Source organism: Ambystoma mexicanum, chromosome 8 (assembly GCF_040938575.1).
Source record: "Ambystoma mexicanum isolate Mex_15411 chromosome 8, UKY_AmexF1_1, whole genome shotgun sequence".
NCBI lineage: Eukaryota > Metazoa > Chordata > Amphibia > Caudata > Ambystomatidae > Ambystoma > Ambystoma mexicanum.
Window position 1 is genome coordinate 250,453,701 of NC_090929.1, and position 17,052 is coordinate 250,470,752.

A 17,052-nucleotide genomic window follows, 5' to 3' on the forward strand; every position below is an offset into this window, starting at 1 on the left:
GGCAAAAGTCTACCTTTCCCCACCAGTCTGTATTGTGATAGAATCTACGTTGCAGTTGATCTGCCATATTATTGCTATTAAACGCAGGATTTCTAAAGTGAGTTGTTTGCCATTTTGTGGCTCTTGGCGTCGACTGTCGTTTGTGGGCGTGAAATTATAATCTCCACCAAGTGGTGTTTTCTGAACAACCAGTAAAGTGAGATTGGTCTGGTGTGGCAGTCCTCTGCAAGAGCAGAGTATGATCTGTGATGGGCCTGTTCCCACAGGGTGGTTCCTGTTGGTGCAGCACTGGAATGTTGGCAAGGGGAATCAAAATGTACAAACAACTCAAAGTCTATGCTTCAGAGGAGTCCGTGTAGTAAACCCAAATGATAAATGGCGTTTGCTTTAAATGTGTGGCTGATGCTATATACATATTACGTGAGCAGGCACCAGTGTTCATAAACTAAAGGCTGTTTCAATTTGAAAAGTGTAAACGTATCACTGACATGTATTGTCCAGCTTTTAGTTTCAGTTCTTTGGTGTGGGGCAGCAAATATGGATGGGGAAATGAAGTGGTCATACTGGAGCACATTTTACAATGATAAAGCCAGGGAAATCATCAATTGGATTTCACATTCAGAAACATCTTCATTATAATATATGTAAAACACAACGGCCTCAGGAGTGGTATGGAGGGGTGTTTGGGACCCCCAAACATTATTTTGAAATGGGCCTGCTTTGTTCAGCCCTGAAATCGCCTATCATAAAGCAGAGGGGACAATAGCACCATTGAAAGCTACTGGCTGCTTAACATAACATCAAAGAGCATGTTGTGAACAGAAGGCTGACCACAAATGTTTATATTTGACAAATATGTCTGTGACAGTCGTTCAAGCCTGCAATCCTTCTAAGCACACGCCACTTATTTCATTTATGTTAACACCCTAAAGTAAAATCACTGCAAACGTCAAGTAATATATACACATTTGGACAGCCGAGTTCTTATGACACACGGTGGTCCTACTAGAGAGAGATACAGCTTTTTGTTACCCTGAATGTATTCCTTTTACAGCAAGTTAATCACTGAATCCATCCCTACTTTTGCAAGCAAGCGCTCAGGCTGCACTCAATTAAAATTATGGTTGGTTCATGCTCGTGGGTACTGAGGGAGCCTGAACAGTGCCCTGTGTTAGGAGTAGTTTTTAGGAAATGCCAAGGATTTAGCCCTGCTAGACCCAACCTACTTAAAGCCCTCGATGCAACCAGTATTAAACATGCCTTGGGATAGTTGCATTTCATTGAAGATAAAACGCGGCCTACATTTCAGGGCAGGTCAGCCCACTTTTGGGGCAGGATCATCTGGCATGCATATTGTTGGACCTAACTATTGAAAGGGAACAGGTATGAGGGCTGCCCAGTGTTCAGATATGTATTGATATGTCACTCTTTGAACTAAGCGACCAACACTGCTTTAATATTCCCTGGTATACTCTCCCACCACACAGTTCTGGGACAAGAAGCAGTCTGTGTTTATGGTTACAACTTGAATTTATTTAAATTAAATAAAAGTGGTGCTCTTACCTTACACAGGGGAAGCCTCCACAATCAGATAATGAATATTTAGAATGCATGTGCACTTATAGTTTGGCTGGCCTTTAATAATCAGTTTAACCGTAACACAGACATTCAGTCACACAACAGAACTATTAATAACATTTCTGATTCTGATTCCAATAATAGAATCTAACGTTAATACACAATCATGCACATAATTACATTGCTGCTTCCGGGCCAATATATTCCAACTGTCTTCAGTTAACATTTACATCAAATCTGTTTCGGTTAAAAATTGCACTTTCAAAAAACATGTTGTTGTCCAATATCAAAAACAAGTGATGCTATCAGGGAAGAATTGCCTAGAAAAACGGCATTAACATAAGCACATGTATATTTTATTCCTGCCAGTGTAAATATGGGGATGTGTGTTTCTAACACATGCATGCAATTTGAAGGCAGGCTATAAGGAGTGTAATCTTATTCTACAGGCTTCGCAGAGGAAAACACTGTTACCAATGTTAGCAACCAATTGATATTGGTTACCCCACCCAATGCCGGAAACAGGTTTTATGATGTTCTAATACAAGAATGAGAACCCCACCCACTTCACTATGCAAATCAGGTGCCACACATCCAGAGTCCCCACCCCTTCTGTCCACTGTCAAGAGAAGGAGATGATTAATTTGTATAGGGATTATTTTCATTGGGAATTGGTAATCCCCCATTCACCTCACCATCCTCTTTTTAAATATCTATGCCTTCACTGGTTATGCATTATCAAGCAATTCTTAACTTGAGCTTTGAAGCTTTATCATTTGATTCATAGCCTGACGTGTTTGACTATACCTGTGAATACAACATAATTCAGTTTATTTTAGCTATCATTTACAAAATTCTACATTAGGAGCACTGAGAAGTGAGCCCTGTTCACCCAGTGCATGCAGCACAGAAAAAACATGTTGTACTCATTTACATGTAATCTCCCTCATCTTTAGAACATTGAAAGCAGGATGTAACTCATACTAGCAAAATACAATGTTGTTTACTGTTTCTATCAATTATAATGTAATGGTCTGGTGATCTATGCACATAACAATGCAACACGTTCTACAAGAAGTGAAATCTCACTTAGCTTTAAATATAGTGACAACATACTGTTGCACATCACAAACAAATATCAAGATATATATTACGGACTACTAACTACCCTTAAATTAGATATAACCCCTGAACTGCTAGCTTGATCCTCACCTGATCCGTGCTTACAACTGACAAGGATAGTGTTCAGAGATAAGAGAAATGTCTTTACAATACCATCAGAAATACCAAATTTATAATGGAACGCGGCAATGCTCTCAGATAAACACTTTTTAGATATGGTCATTGAGATGCTTGAATGATTGCACAAGATATAGAAATAGATATGACGTTAAGGAGACCTAAATATGATATGTACAGGAATCATAGACTCAAAACTTGCAGATAAAGCTAGAGTTTGGCTGGCCTTGATGAAAGCTAGAGTCTTTAAGATGTTCAATGGTACCTCAGATAAAGACACACTTCCAGCTCATACCTGGCAAAGAGATCAGATAGGCACAACTATATATTACACATTTATCTCTGAACAAACACTAACAAGAATAATTGATTTTGAAATACTGCCTGCTTTAAATAGTGACCATCACATGTTGGAAATAACGTGGTTAATATACTGTAACAAGAAAGCAGATTTTTATAACTACCCTTTAGAAATTTATGGGAGAAAAAAAAATAGATGGTCCCAAGTAAATATAAATAAATTAAACAAACTATTAACGGCTGACCTATAAATTGAAATTCCAAATTATCAGCAAACGTATGTTGATTCCCTACAGATACTTGAACAAATATGCAAGGTACATTTGATCCTACTTTTCAGAAGTTAAAAGCTGTGAGGTCAAGAATTATAAGGAAGATTGTAGACTCTAAACCAATACATTGGAGAGACTTGGTAATAAACTTGTGCACTAGATACAAGAATTATCTTTGATCCTATGGGATCCAACAAATCCAAACAGTGAATGAGAATATCTGAAGCATGGAGATATGGAGGCTGTTGAAAGCCTCTGTGAAAGATGCCTCAGCGTCCAGTATATTGAATTGCATTAGTGAGCCTACATGGAGAGACCACTTTCTACAAGTATTTGGGGACGAGAATCATGATTCCTTTCTGGTCTCCAAAGATGACGTAAAATTGAACACATTGGAGATAACTTGTGAGGATGATGTTGTAGTGTTGTTGAGAGCTTCTGGTCCTGACAGACTTACTAATCGACTTTTAAAGTCCAACTCTACAGAATGGGCCGAGATCGTATGCCTAATATTTAAAAAAATACTCTTGACAGACATTATTCCTCTGTCATGGCAGACATCGGTAATCATACCCCTGTTCAAGAAGGGCAATAGGAACAAACCTACCAACTATCAACCTATTGTCCTTCTTGACATACCTGGAAATATCTTTTCATGCATTCTCCTTTCTGAACTTTCTGGTTGGTTGAGAACGAGTGGGCTGGTGGACTTCTGTGAATCGGGATTCGTTGCGAGTTTGGGAACTGCAGTGAACTTCAAAATCATAACAGCTCTAAAATATCAAGCCTATCGAGGCAAACAAAATGTCTATGTAGCCTTCATACACTCTTGTCAGGCATTCAATTCTGTCTCTAGGAAAAGGTTGTGGCAAAAACTGAGGAAAGCAAACTGTCCTCTTACGTTACTATATCTAATTCAACAACTTCATAATAAACCGTTCATAAGAATAAAACTTAATTAAGATGGAGCATTATCAGAGGACATCCCCAGATATATAGGGTTGAAACAAGGCTGTGCCTTAGCAGCACTTCTCGTTAACTTCTATATCCATGATATACACAAAGCCTTAGAAAGTGTAACATCGTTTCCACCAAATATAGCTGTGTCAAAAATTACAAAATTACTTTTTGCTGATGTCCTGGTAATTATAGACCAAACAGCAATAGTTCTACAGAGGCAGTTAGATGCTCTATGAATATACACGATAAAAAATTAACTATCAATAAATGCAGCTAAATCTAATAACCTTGTATTAGCAGGGTTAAAAAGGAAGCAAATTGTAAAAGAAAAATTGTGGCTAGGCTCTGATAAATTGGAAGTAACCTCTGAATATAAATAACTAGGGGTGAATATAAATGCCAATGTAAAATAAATACCCTACAAAACAGATATCCTGAATAAAATAAAAAATCTGACAGCCCAAGCAAAAGTACTAATGTGAATGTACTGTAAATTCTCCTGCGAGCCTCTTGTGGTTTTCTACATGCAAAAGGTAATTCCGGTAGTTACATATGGTGCACATTCCAATAACTTTTTAAATCAACCTAACTGGAATTATTTAGAGAGCAAATTCTGGAAATCTGTTTGGGGTTGCCTAAAAGTACACCAATAGTAGTGTTGCCATGTGAGCTTGATTTCACATCACTGCAATCAGCGGCTGACTGGAAGACATTGTCTCTGTATTGAAAATATTTGCTTCAGGATAATTATAAAAACACCTCAATACCAATAATAGCAAAAAGCGACATGGTCCGAGCATGGTAATAATTATTTTAAACTTTAGAAAAAGCACTGTACTACCCTGCTCATGAAAGCTGATATTGATGAACATTTATTAATAACAAATCCAGATAAAGCAAAATGGAAGCTATATGAATAGGAATGGATACATGTGTGGGTGTTAGACCAAAAATATAGGCTAGTGCCAATTGGTTGCTTTGGTAACACATTACGAAAACAGCTTCTGAAATACTTAGTCAAATTTCCAGAACCTCAGTGTCGAAATGCCCTAATACAAATTTGTATAGACTTATGGCCAACTAAGTCAGTTTTAGCAAGGTACTCAAAAGATGTAAATTCCAATAGTAGATTTCGCTTTTGCAGTGATGCCATAAGAAATGAAACCTTGAAACATTTGCTTACAGAATGCTGAGTCTTGGCTCCAACAAGGAAACAAAGTTTTTTATACATTTTTTGGAGCTTTGACTATATTTTCAAGTGAAGAGATGTGGGAACAAATATATAATGCTGAAAATATCTCTTTAAATATAGCTGCAGTCTCGTTTTTAAATAATTTGAAACTTTGAAAGACAAATTTGCTATTTGTTGTTAATCTTATACATGATTTTATTTGTTTTGTTATTTTTCTTTTTTTATCACTTGATTCAATTAATGGTGTTAGATAATGAATTTGTATATGTCTGTTTTAATAATATATCTTATCAAATGTGCATTCAAATTTTAGAACATGTAGTATTAGAACATAAATGAAACTGTTTTGTATTTTAAAAAGGTTAAAATCTTTTAAGCAAACCAAATAAAGTAAAATAAAAAATATCAAGATATTCTATTTGGACTGAACACTCTCAAGTGGAAACAACATCCCCAAATCCCTCTCACCCCATCTACTTATCATGGCAACTAGCCTAGGGGACCTATCTAATATCCCTTTTTGGAATTGTTATACTCACTTTGAAATATTATTTTAACATGTTCAGTCAGTATTGACCCTCATGAGTGTTCTTAGAAGAAATCCCTAATCAGCCTCTCCTCCCTCTTATGAAGCAGTGCTTCTCGAGGTAATATTCTAATAATGAGTTCCCAATTCCCCAGATAATATACAGTATCTGCTCTCATCCATTTGGAACAGGTGGTATCCCTTCTATGGAACTTTTCATTCCAGAGAGAGGGAAAGATCCCTTTTCCCTGTGTGTTTCTGTTTTTATCATGGGTGATATTCCCATGCTGTGTCATCGATGGCAATTTACTTTTCAATTGATCAAATAATTGCATTTGCTTGCTTAATATTCATACACTCCTGAAGAATACACACCCATCCCCAATCTTGATGTCTTAATCATAATTACAAAACAAACATGTGGGGACACTGATTAGATGCTCATAAAAAAAAGGCAAAATCAATTGTAATTCAAAGTTCGTCGTAGCAACCTGCCACATTTATGAAAAAATGCTTTCTGGGATCCCTGACACTCATGAATGTTGGCACATGTGTGTACAATAATGTTTCATAACATATTTATTATTCATAATGTTATCAGTTCTTACAAACCATAGGCAAATTGGAGAATGCAAAGGTCAAAACACATTGTTATTTGTGTTTCAAAGTGATATTGTGGTAGATTTATAGGCAAAATAGAGTTTTGGGTCAGAAATATCATTTGAAATCTTAAGCATGACTTTGTGCTTTCAAATTAGGGGGGTGCATTAAGTGATTTGCCTGAATCAGCTGACAGGGATTTTATTTGTTTGTGTTTCCACTAGGTTGATCTTCTAGTGGACTCTGTGGACCCTGTAAATCCATCCATTGCAGAATGTATTCTAATTTACTTAATAGAAATACTACCTTAGAATGAACTCACATGGTTAGAGGCATCTCATAGACTCAGAATCCTTTTCTATGGGGTGTTTTTTTTTCTGTGAATCAAATGGGTTTTCATAATAAAATGCAAACACACCTTATTTATTCCAGATGGCCAAGCCATACCTCCTGGGACACCTAACCTCTGCCACTTTTGACCATGTAAACAGGGATGCAATAGAATTTAATTAATTGTTATTTCAACAATAAAACAGCAAACCAAGAATTAGCCAAGCCAACTCAGAACATCACATGATTCTGTATGCTTGAAAGGCCCGTTGACATAGCATTGACAAACTGTGAGCCATGTCTAACAAATACTTTACAATTACCTCACTCCTCTGTGTTAAAAAGTTCCAGAATAAGAATCCTTTCACAATTTAAACACTGACAATATGATTAAACTATTGTATACTGTGATGCTTGTTTTGAGCACATACCAACATTTTGATTTACAACATTGTAGGTGAATACATAGGCTGGGGTTGCTTTCAATGTTAATAATGTTTTTGTGGTAATACAAACCAGTGCTGGTTTCCTTTAGCATTCAGTACCTATTTCCCGTGTGGCAATGAAGCATTCTCAATGACTAAAGACAATTGTACTTTACTAAGGTTTTCAGCACATTAATATGTAGTTACCAACGTTCCTGGTGTGTGGGAAACTCCTCATCAATAATTGGGTGCTGTCAATCTTGGAAGTGAATAACCACCTGCATCACTATGTTACACCCTTTTGATGGCAATTGAAAGAAACATACATCATAACTTAAGTGAGGCATTATGTTGGTGTCTCTTACTTTAAATTGAGGAAACCTCTGTGTTTTATGATAGGTGCTGTCCATTACATGAGCCGACACCTATCTGCTTGTTTTATCAATGCCTATCTGCTTGTTTTATCAATGCAATATTTCTCAAAACAATTGAATTACATGCACCACACTTTAAAGAAGCATTGCAGCTCTACGGCATCAATTTGCTTTGGTTGAATAACTTTAGATTAATTTCTTCTTCAAACTAGAACAATTGACAGTTGCTATGATTTAGTAAGAATTTCCATGCATCTCTTCTGGTATTTTAAGGATGCGCCAGAAACAAGTATAGCAGGCACAGAGCACTTCACGCAGCTGTACTTATTGATTACAACCTCACTTCAGTATGACCTCATTGTAAACTAGATCTCACACATGTAGGCAAACTTGTGGCATCTATCCACCCCCCCGTTGTTGGTGGCCCAGAGCCTAGGACCCTTATGCTGTCCATCTGGTGCATTGATGTTCACTCTAACTTCTGCTGCGATTCTTTGCAACTTGCTACCATCCCTCATAGCACTAAGAAGCAGCCCGATTAAAACATGTCAGTTCCTTATGAACCACCTCGAAAAACAAACATTTAAAATATAGATTGCCATTCTTCAACAGAACGAAATTCTGTATGTTAGGCTATATTGAATCACGCATATTTTCAAGTCTGTGATTGCCATTGATGGCCTTTTGGTAGTACCGGTGATGTTGACCTATTTACATTTAAAAGGTATGTAGTAATAGGTTTCAGGAATCAATACAAAACATCTGCACCAGTGTATTGTTTAATGTAACCTCATTCAACATAGAGCATGGGTGATGTGATTTTATTACCACCAATGATTTGCCAAGCATGTGTCTTTTTTTGTATTCCTTCAACATTTTTCTCATGCAAACACCACAGCATATTCAGCCTGTGCTGGAGTTTTTTTTGTTTGTATTTTTTCGGATTGGAAGCAAATGGCAACACATGTGTAAATTGTGTAGTGGGGTGCACATTTATGTTTCTGTAACGGTGTGTTAATGTACCAATACATGTTTGCAAATAGTGCTCAAACACCCGCGGGCAGCTCCATCACTTACTGGTACATATTTAGGGAGGTTTATCGTCTTAACATATCTACCTTTGTGGGTCTCTGTGTGCCCTCTGATGTCTCAGTTGTGTCTGCATACTTCTACCGTGAACCACCAGTGAAGTAGTCATCAATGGACGAGGGATGCTTGTGGCATGTGGCCGTTGCAGCAGTGGCGGGTGTTGTTTTGGTGTTCTTCTGTTGTTTCTATCGTCATGTTAGGCATATTTTATTTATTTATTTATTTGCATTTTTAAAATGCTCACACAGCCCGGGGGCATCGAGGCACTATTACAGAAATATGTCTTAGTTGCGTATTTATAACACGCTTACTACCCAGAGGTTTTCTAAGCGTGGCCTCTGGGATCGAACCTGTGTTGCTTCGTGACGTTGCTGCTGAGCTATCCTCACGGGACAATATATTTATTTATTTGGATTTGTAGAGCGGACTGCTGCCCAAAGGCATCAAGGCGCTATAAGAGGAACATAAGAAGGCTTAATTCCGGTTTACGTGAATGCCACCCATAGAAGTAATCTTAGTACAAGGTACATGGTTGCAGATACAGAGGTAGATATCTTTCAGTCTTTTGCCCCTGCATCCTCCCTCCCAACAAAATATGTTTTTGCTTTCATTGAACTCTACTTAAAGCCTTGTTTGCACCCTCAGTCCGCCTTGCACGTTTAGCTTTAGCATTTAGTGCAATTCCACCATAACTTGCTGCACCCTTCCTCCTTCCCTCTTCCATCTTCCGATGCCCCATTCCCACCCCTATTATCTTACCTAGTGCATTGCCTAGTGCTTGGAAGTACCGTCCTGGAACTAGTATACACTATAAAAATAAAGGAATTTACATGATACAGCTCGGTTTACTGAATACTAACTTTGTTTACTTATATCTTCTTAACGTAGCATTTTTCAATCCCAATACACCCCACCTTACTTGCAGAGTCCTTAAAATAACCTCTGGGCAGTGTTAAGCAATGTGTCTGCAGACAGAAATACATTTGAAAAGTTTTGTGGTCCTCCTCAAGCATGTACGACTAGACATAACTTATTGATGAATGTACTTTTTTTTTTGTTGGTCATTAATCTCATTTTGCCTCCTAACTGACCTCCCCCTTCTTATAATCATGATGTGGCTCAAACTACAAGCGAGTTGTATTATGGTTAACTAACATGGATGTTAACAATTCTGACCAAATCAGTATGGTTAAAAATGACCTTGTGTTCTGTACTGTTATTGTATGTTATAATGAGATGTACCGCACTCTACTGCCATGTCCAGGGCCTCCAGTTGCTCTAGTGGGTCTGTAAGAGAGTGGTAGTTGGGTTCGAATAGTTAGGAGGAGAGGGAAGAAGTCATATTGTGAGTTGTGTTGATGTTGCAGATCAGAGTACACTGAGCTCAGTACATGACAGCTTTCTATGTAGGATGTGTTAGGATTATCGAGTGCCTTATGTCTAGAGGGGAAACCTTGTACCTGCAGGCTGGCATGCGTTGGCCAGGGGCAGAGATTCAGTCAAGGGTTTCATGCCCACGTGGAGTTAGTGGTTGTTTCTGCTGCTATTCCTTATTAGGTGCAAACACATCACACCGCTGTTGGCTGTGTTGTAGGGAGAGGTGTTTCCCTTCTTTGTGGTCGTTGCAAACGAATGTCCTGTATTGTGATTTTGATATCAAAGAAAAGGGGAGGTGTTATCTAAGAGTTTTAGCAGTGCCCAGAGGTGTGCCGTATTTTAGTGATTGCTGTCTTTCTTCAAGTGACATGAGTTGGTCTACAACTGGGGGGTTCAGAAGATATGTTATATGATATTATGATATGATGTCATTTATAACGCACCTGTACACAAGTGCTTCTAGGCGCAACAAGACAAGGAAGGGAGGACAGAAGGAGGACACAACAACGATCTTACTAGGCCTTGTGTCATTCAGATCGTGCATGTGCGGGTTGAGCAGAGGGGGAGAAGTGCCAGGGGGAAGAAGTGGCAAAATGGTATGGCATTCCCGTATAGAGTGTTTGTGTGTGGGAGCTGTTCAACTGAGTGGTGCTAATTCTGCTGCTTTTTGTTTTTTGATAATTTCCTTTGGTTATGTGCTGAAAAGCCATGTTGTCATATTATTTAATGATGATTAGATTATTCCTGATGTTTCCGTGAGCCGGAGCCCTCTCAGGCACTCTTGCCAAACTTAAGGCCCCATGATTCAAAAGAAAGACTGGGCAACTGCCTGCAACGCCGACACATGCACCCACCAATATTTTATTTTGGGTTACCTGTGGAATAATGGAGGCTGGGCAACAACATGCAACCCAGACATATGCATCAATATTCTTTTTTGGGTTACCTGTGGAATAATGGAGGCTGGGCAACAGCATGCATCCCAGACATATGCACCAGTGTTCTTTTTAGGGTTACCTGTGGAATAATGGAGGCTGGGCAACAGCATGCATCCCAGACATATGCACCAATATTCTTTTTTGGGTTACCTGTGGAATAATGGAGGCTGGGCAACAGCATGCATCCCAGACATATGCACCAATATTCTTTTTTGGGTTACCTGTGGAATAATGGAGGCTGGGCAACAGCATGCATCCCAGACATATGCACCAATATTCTTTTTTGGGTTACCTGTGGAATATTGGAGGCTGGGAAATGGCATGACATCCGGACACATGCACTAATATTGTTTTTTGGGTAACCTGTGGAATACCTTAAATGCTTAGATGTGTCTGTATCTGTGGGAAACAGGTTTGCATGTAGAGTGCAATCAATGCATTCTGACCTCTAATTGCTTTATACTTCAGAAGAAATTTTAAGAATGCTGCTCCAAATAAACAGAGCAGTGAAACAAGTGGAGTATGACTGGTTGGAATTCTGAAATTCAAGCTATTTAGAGTGACAGAAGCATTTTGATCATCTGATTGAGTGGAAACAAGAAAACAAAAGGCCATTATGGTGATTCACGTTGCAAAGAAAATGGTGTTGACCTAAATAGCTGTGGCTCTTATTGGTTATCATTTTTGGATTGTCAAATTGGGAGGAACTCCAACCATTCAGAAAGGCTGATACAGTAGGGAGCAAAAACCTGAATTCCACACAGCAATATGCTTAAAGGATGGATGTGACAACCAACGTAACATTACAAACTGTGTACTGAGCATGAGTTTTTCGACCACCACTTTGTAAGATAGGACATCACCTGCAGAGCGTCTCTCGCCGGTAAACTGTATGCATTTCATTAATGCATCGCCCACTGGGTTTTTTTTAATTTAAAAATAGCATTGACTCGAAAATATCTAGGATTTCTTCAGGAATGTGTGTATGTTTATGTCATAGGATGGGCTTTCTAATTGTTTGCTCCGCAGAATTCGACATCAATTAGTTCACCGTCTGAGTGAGTGTTTAAATGCATGTTTAGGTGGGTGTATCGTAGGCTATAGAGTATCCTCACAAGCACATCCCTACACCGTGGCAGGAAAAGATGTGCAGATAGTGCCTGTGCTGTTTAGAGTTGCTCAGGAAGTCTGAGTTGCCTTATTTGCACACCAAAAAATGAATGCTACCTCCTCTGTGCACATTTCTGCAAATTAAATTGCTGAGTAAATAATCAAAATAGGTTTGTTAACATATTTGCACGTCTTTATTAACATGGGATTCTGAAGTGCTGGAAAGATCTGTTTTTTTTTTGTTTTAGTTTTTTGAACAGTAGAATATGTATTTGTGAACAGTATACGGCTTTCAGGCTTCAGTAATGATCAAAAGCAAGGTGAAGAAAACCTAAACCCCTTCGGTTTCAGCTGAGGCAGATTAAGTTCCAAACATGCCGGGTGCCCTCTCACTGCATGCCCATCTCCTCAATCAGCGCTCCCCTCCCAAATCCGTCCCCCTATCTCCCTGGTGGTTGTGAGGGTCTCGTGGGAAGCATGCCTATCTCTGTTCAGTAGCTCCTAAGCAGGCTCGCCCTTTCCTGATAGCAATACACATATGATTGCATGCAGCCCGTTTGTTTTTTAATTCTGAGGTATTGCCTTATACGTCCTTGGATGAAGCTCCTCGTGTTGTCTTCTGTATCACTTGTGTGTGATACTGTGACCCCCCCCAACCCCAGCATGCATTGTGTTTTGCAGCCTTGTACCCAGCCAAACACACGTTCAACCAACCTTGCTTGCATTTTTCTCTAGTGAACTTCAATGGCTAGAATAGATGTATAAGGCCTCCTTGTTCTTTCCCGGGTTCTGTCTTTCGTTTCCACACAATCTCTCCTTTGTGTCCTGATGTACAGTCATACACCCCAAGACACTCGGCACGTGTATTCTGCGCCCTCTTCTCTTTTGAATGCTAACTATGTTGTATGCTAGTCTTCATTCGGACATTTGATTTGAATTAGAGTGTCAAACGTGTTATCCTAAATAAAAAGCCCGTCCATGCAGTGCGACGGTTAATGGCTAGTCTCTCTTATCTGTCATCCCTTCTTCCTGCATTGCTTTCCGCTGTTCCTCTAGTCTCTGTCCCTGTAGTCTTATATTACTTTTTTTCCAATCCTTTCACAGTCAAAGCTCGTTGTATTCTTGAAATTCACTCACTCTCCACTACTATCGAAGCCTTTTCCTCCTTTGTCTCTTCTTCCTACCTACCCATCCCTTTCTTATGTTACTTCTCCATTAGCATTGTTCTTATTACACATAAATCCCTTTGCTTCAGCTTTCAATTTACCCACTTTTCTCTCGTTTATCTTCCGCTAATCCCCTAACTTCCCTTTATTCTCTCCTTCTCCACTCGTCACTTGGTTTTTCCTCAGCTGTGCTCTCTTTCAGTCTCCTATGCAATCTAATTTCATTTTCTCAACCTTCATTGCTGCTTCCCTCTGTTCTCCTCTTTCTTTGTCATTGTTTTCCTATATATCTATTTCTTCTGTGTGTCCTGCTCCTATTTGCCATTCCTTACCATCATGTTCTCCTTTACTTTTCCCCTCACTGTTTCACCTTTAAACTTTGATTCTTTCTTCCATCTCCTCGACTTCCTCTCTTGATTTCCTTTTTACTCCATTAGTTATGCCTTTCTTTCTTTTCTTCTCGCTTTGCGTAATTGATTTAGATTTGTCATCAGCCATTTCAATTGCCTTGTTACTTTCCTCTCCTTCAGTCTTCAGTAAACTCTTTACTGCCATCTGAACTTCCTGCCTCTCACTTTTTGTTGATCTCCTTCCCTCTTTTTACATATATCTCTCTATGAATTCATCCTTTACTCTGCTATTGAGTTTGCCTGGTCACTTTTTAATCCAACTTCCAATCTAGTTATGTACTCATAACGACCTCCCTCTTGACCTCCATCTTCCTGTTTCACCCCTTATTCTCTTTTCTCGTGGTCACCTTTTCTGGCTTGGTCGTCTTGCTCCACTTTAGACTTCCCTTGCATCTGTTATGCTTATGGTTCCACATTCTGATGTATATTGCCTCCCGTCTCCGCTTCCTGTCTTTCTTTAAAGCGCCTGTTGCTCATTGCTTTCCAGTTCCTATGCTCTTCCCCTTCTTCCACTGCTATGTAACTTCGCTTCTGTGTCTCTGTTTCCTTTCCTTTTCTTTCCACTTTCCTGCTGAGCTGTATACTTCAATTTCCCCCAAGAACCATTTCCTAACGTCTGTCATGTCTTCCTCCCATCTTTCGTCTGCCTCTCCTTCCCTCACATCTTTCCTTTTTTCTTTCTGTTCATACACTCCTATGCTATCATTGTCCCAATTCCTCTTGTATCCTTTTTAGTCCATCCTTTGTCTTCTCTTATCCTCACTTCACTTTCCCCAATCTATTTTCCCGATCTACATATGCATCCCTGCCTCGTTACTCTTTGGACCCCTTTGTCACTTAATTTCTGTTCAAACTGGAAATCAGGGCCTTTAATGGCAGAATCCCGAAGCATACTCCTGCCCAACTCACATTTAGAACCCATTCCAGGTCCTCACAAATAGATTGTTTTTCTTTTTTTTTTGTCGACTTGAATCTCTGGCCAAAGGTTTCAAAATGCTGAGTGATCAAGAGAGCGGAAAGCGATCATGATCTCTAGCTGATCAAGAGAGTGGAAAGGGATCATGATCTCTAGCTGATCAAGAGAGTGGAAAGGGATCATGATCTCTAGCTGATCAAGAGAGTGGAAAGGGATCATGATCCCTCACTGATCGAGAGAGAGGAACGCGATCATGATCCCATTATACAATCATTTATGCTACTAGGAAGGGCGAGCACAGGCGAAGCTGTGCCCTATACCTCATCAGTTCATGTCAAGAAGCAGTGGGCGAGCCTAGATAGATCTTGCGCTCTCCTGGAGTACTATCTATATGTGTATATGTGTACATGTTTATAGAAACCTAGTACCCATATTCTCTACGCTGTTCGAACGGTTACGTCTGACCCAATGGGATTTTACTCTGAATATGAAGAAGCGATTATACCATTCGTCTCATTCTTCACAAGAAATTGTCTTTCTTCCAGTTTGGTTATAGCAAGACCAAATGGTATGACACTGAATTTCGTGCTGCAAAAAAGGGCTTAGTCGTTGCAGTGGAAGCACCAACTCTTAATGACCAAGGGTCAGTAGCCAGATTAAAGGCAACGTACAAAGCACTCCGAGCCAGAAAAAAGTTGATAATGGTTGGGCCGCATGGCCAGAACTAAAGGCAGTCATCCAGTCATAAGATAATTAAACGTTTAGAAATTAACCAAAACCTACAGGAGTAGACGTGCACAGTCACCTGCAACCCGCTTTAATCAGATGAATGGGTAGCCCATTTCAGTGCCCTAAATACCAGCACAGCAGTGATATGTAATTCTTCTATATCCAGCCCCCGACAAATAAGAATGGGTGAGACTTTCTGGCCTTTCCCCTGTCTGAGATAGAGACAGCAACCCCTTCACAAAAACTAGGGAAGGCTCCAGGCTCAGATTTAATTCCAGTCAAACTATTTAGGGAACAGCCCAAAATATGGGCTCCATTCTTGACAAGGTTTTTTAATGATTTATTTGTGCACTGCAAAGTGCCTCAAAGTTGGCAAGGTGCTTTGTCCTGCCTGTCTAACTATTATTAGAAGAACCTCACTAGTTTACCATCTAACTATAGACTGATCTCCCTTTGAGATTCCCTAGGTAAGATATTTGGGAAAGTATTAAAATCCAAACTTACATTTTGGTGTACTGATCACAATATTACCCCACGCCCCCCTACAGGCAGATTTCATAAGGGGCAACCCACATCTGACCAGGTGTTTCGGTTATTATTGATCCGGTACACTTTTGTGCTACTTAATAAACAACCTCTATACCTGTCGTTTGTGTTCCTGGAGGCCACTTTCAATACTGTTTTGCATCCCCTCTTAAGGGAGTTGCTTGAAGATTATGCAATACCTACACCCCTAACCAGGCTAACCAATTACTTTATACAGATACTTTTGCCAGTGTTAGAGGTGAAAAGCAGACTGGCCCTAGTGACAGCTTCACCATTAGTAGTGCGTTGCACCAAGGCTGCGGCTTGGCCCCTTTATGTTTTTCACTTTTTATTAATGGCCAGAAAATGTGCATCTCTTTTTTAATGTGGAAAAGTGATCTTTCTCTCCATATCCCCAATGGACCTAGAATCACAATTAAACCTGCTTTATGAGGCCCTTGCAGATAAAGGGCTGAAACCACTGAGACCAAGGTTTTTGTCTGCCATCCCCCTAGGTATACCAAACAACGCAAAGTATCATTTAGTCTTCAGGGTAATAACATTGAGCTGGTTGACACCTTGGACTATCTGAGTATAAGATTGGACTCATGCCTTAAATGGAAGCCATTAGTTAAGAAGAGTTGTTCAATGTTAGATCACAGAGAGGAAACTGTGCTAAAAAATGTTGGGATCCTCGAGGGTCGACTATAATCTAGCGCAGTGACGGTCTATACTGAGCAGGCAGTGTCAGCGGCCATATATGCCACAGAGTTCTGCAGCCAAATAGATCCCACCGATATCCAAATCTTGCAGAGTAACATTGTGAAAAAGGTTGCTATTACTTCCATACAACGCCCCGATAATTCCATCCTTGAGAGAAGTTGGCTTGTGTGGAATAATGAATACAATGAAACAAAACCCCATGTTATTCTGGGTGAAGGTGTGGACCAATGACCTGCTGAAAGATTACTGGACGATCCTAACTGCTTTTTTGGA

The 17,052-nt window shown here is 39.6% G+C and overlaps 1 protein-coding gene across 1 annotated transcript in view; it reads left to right on the plus strand.

Moving 5' to 3' along the window:
* BRINP1 (BMP/retinoic acid inducible neural specific 1) overlaps positions 1-17,052 on the plus strand; it is a 619,275-nt gene that overhangs the window by 330,233 nt on the left and 271,990 nt on the right. The window lies entirely within an intron of this gene.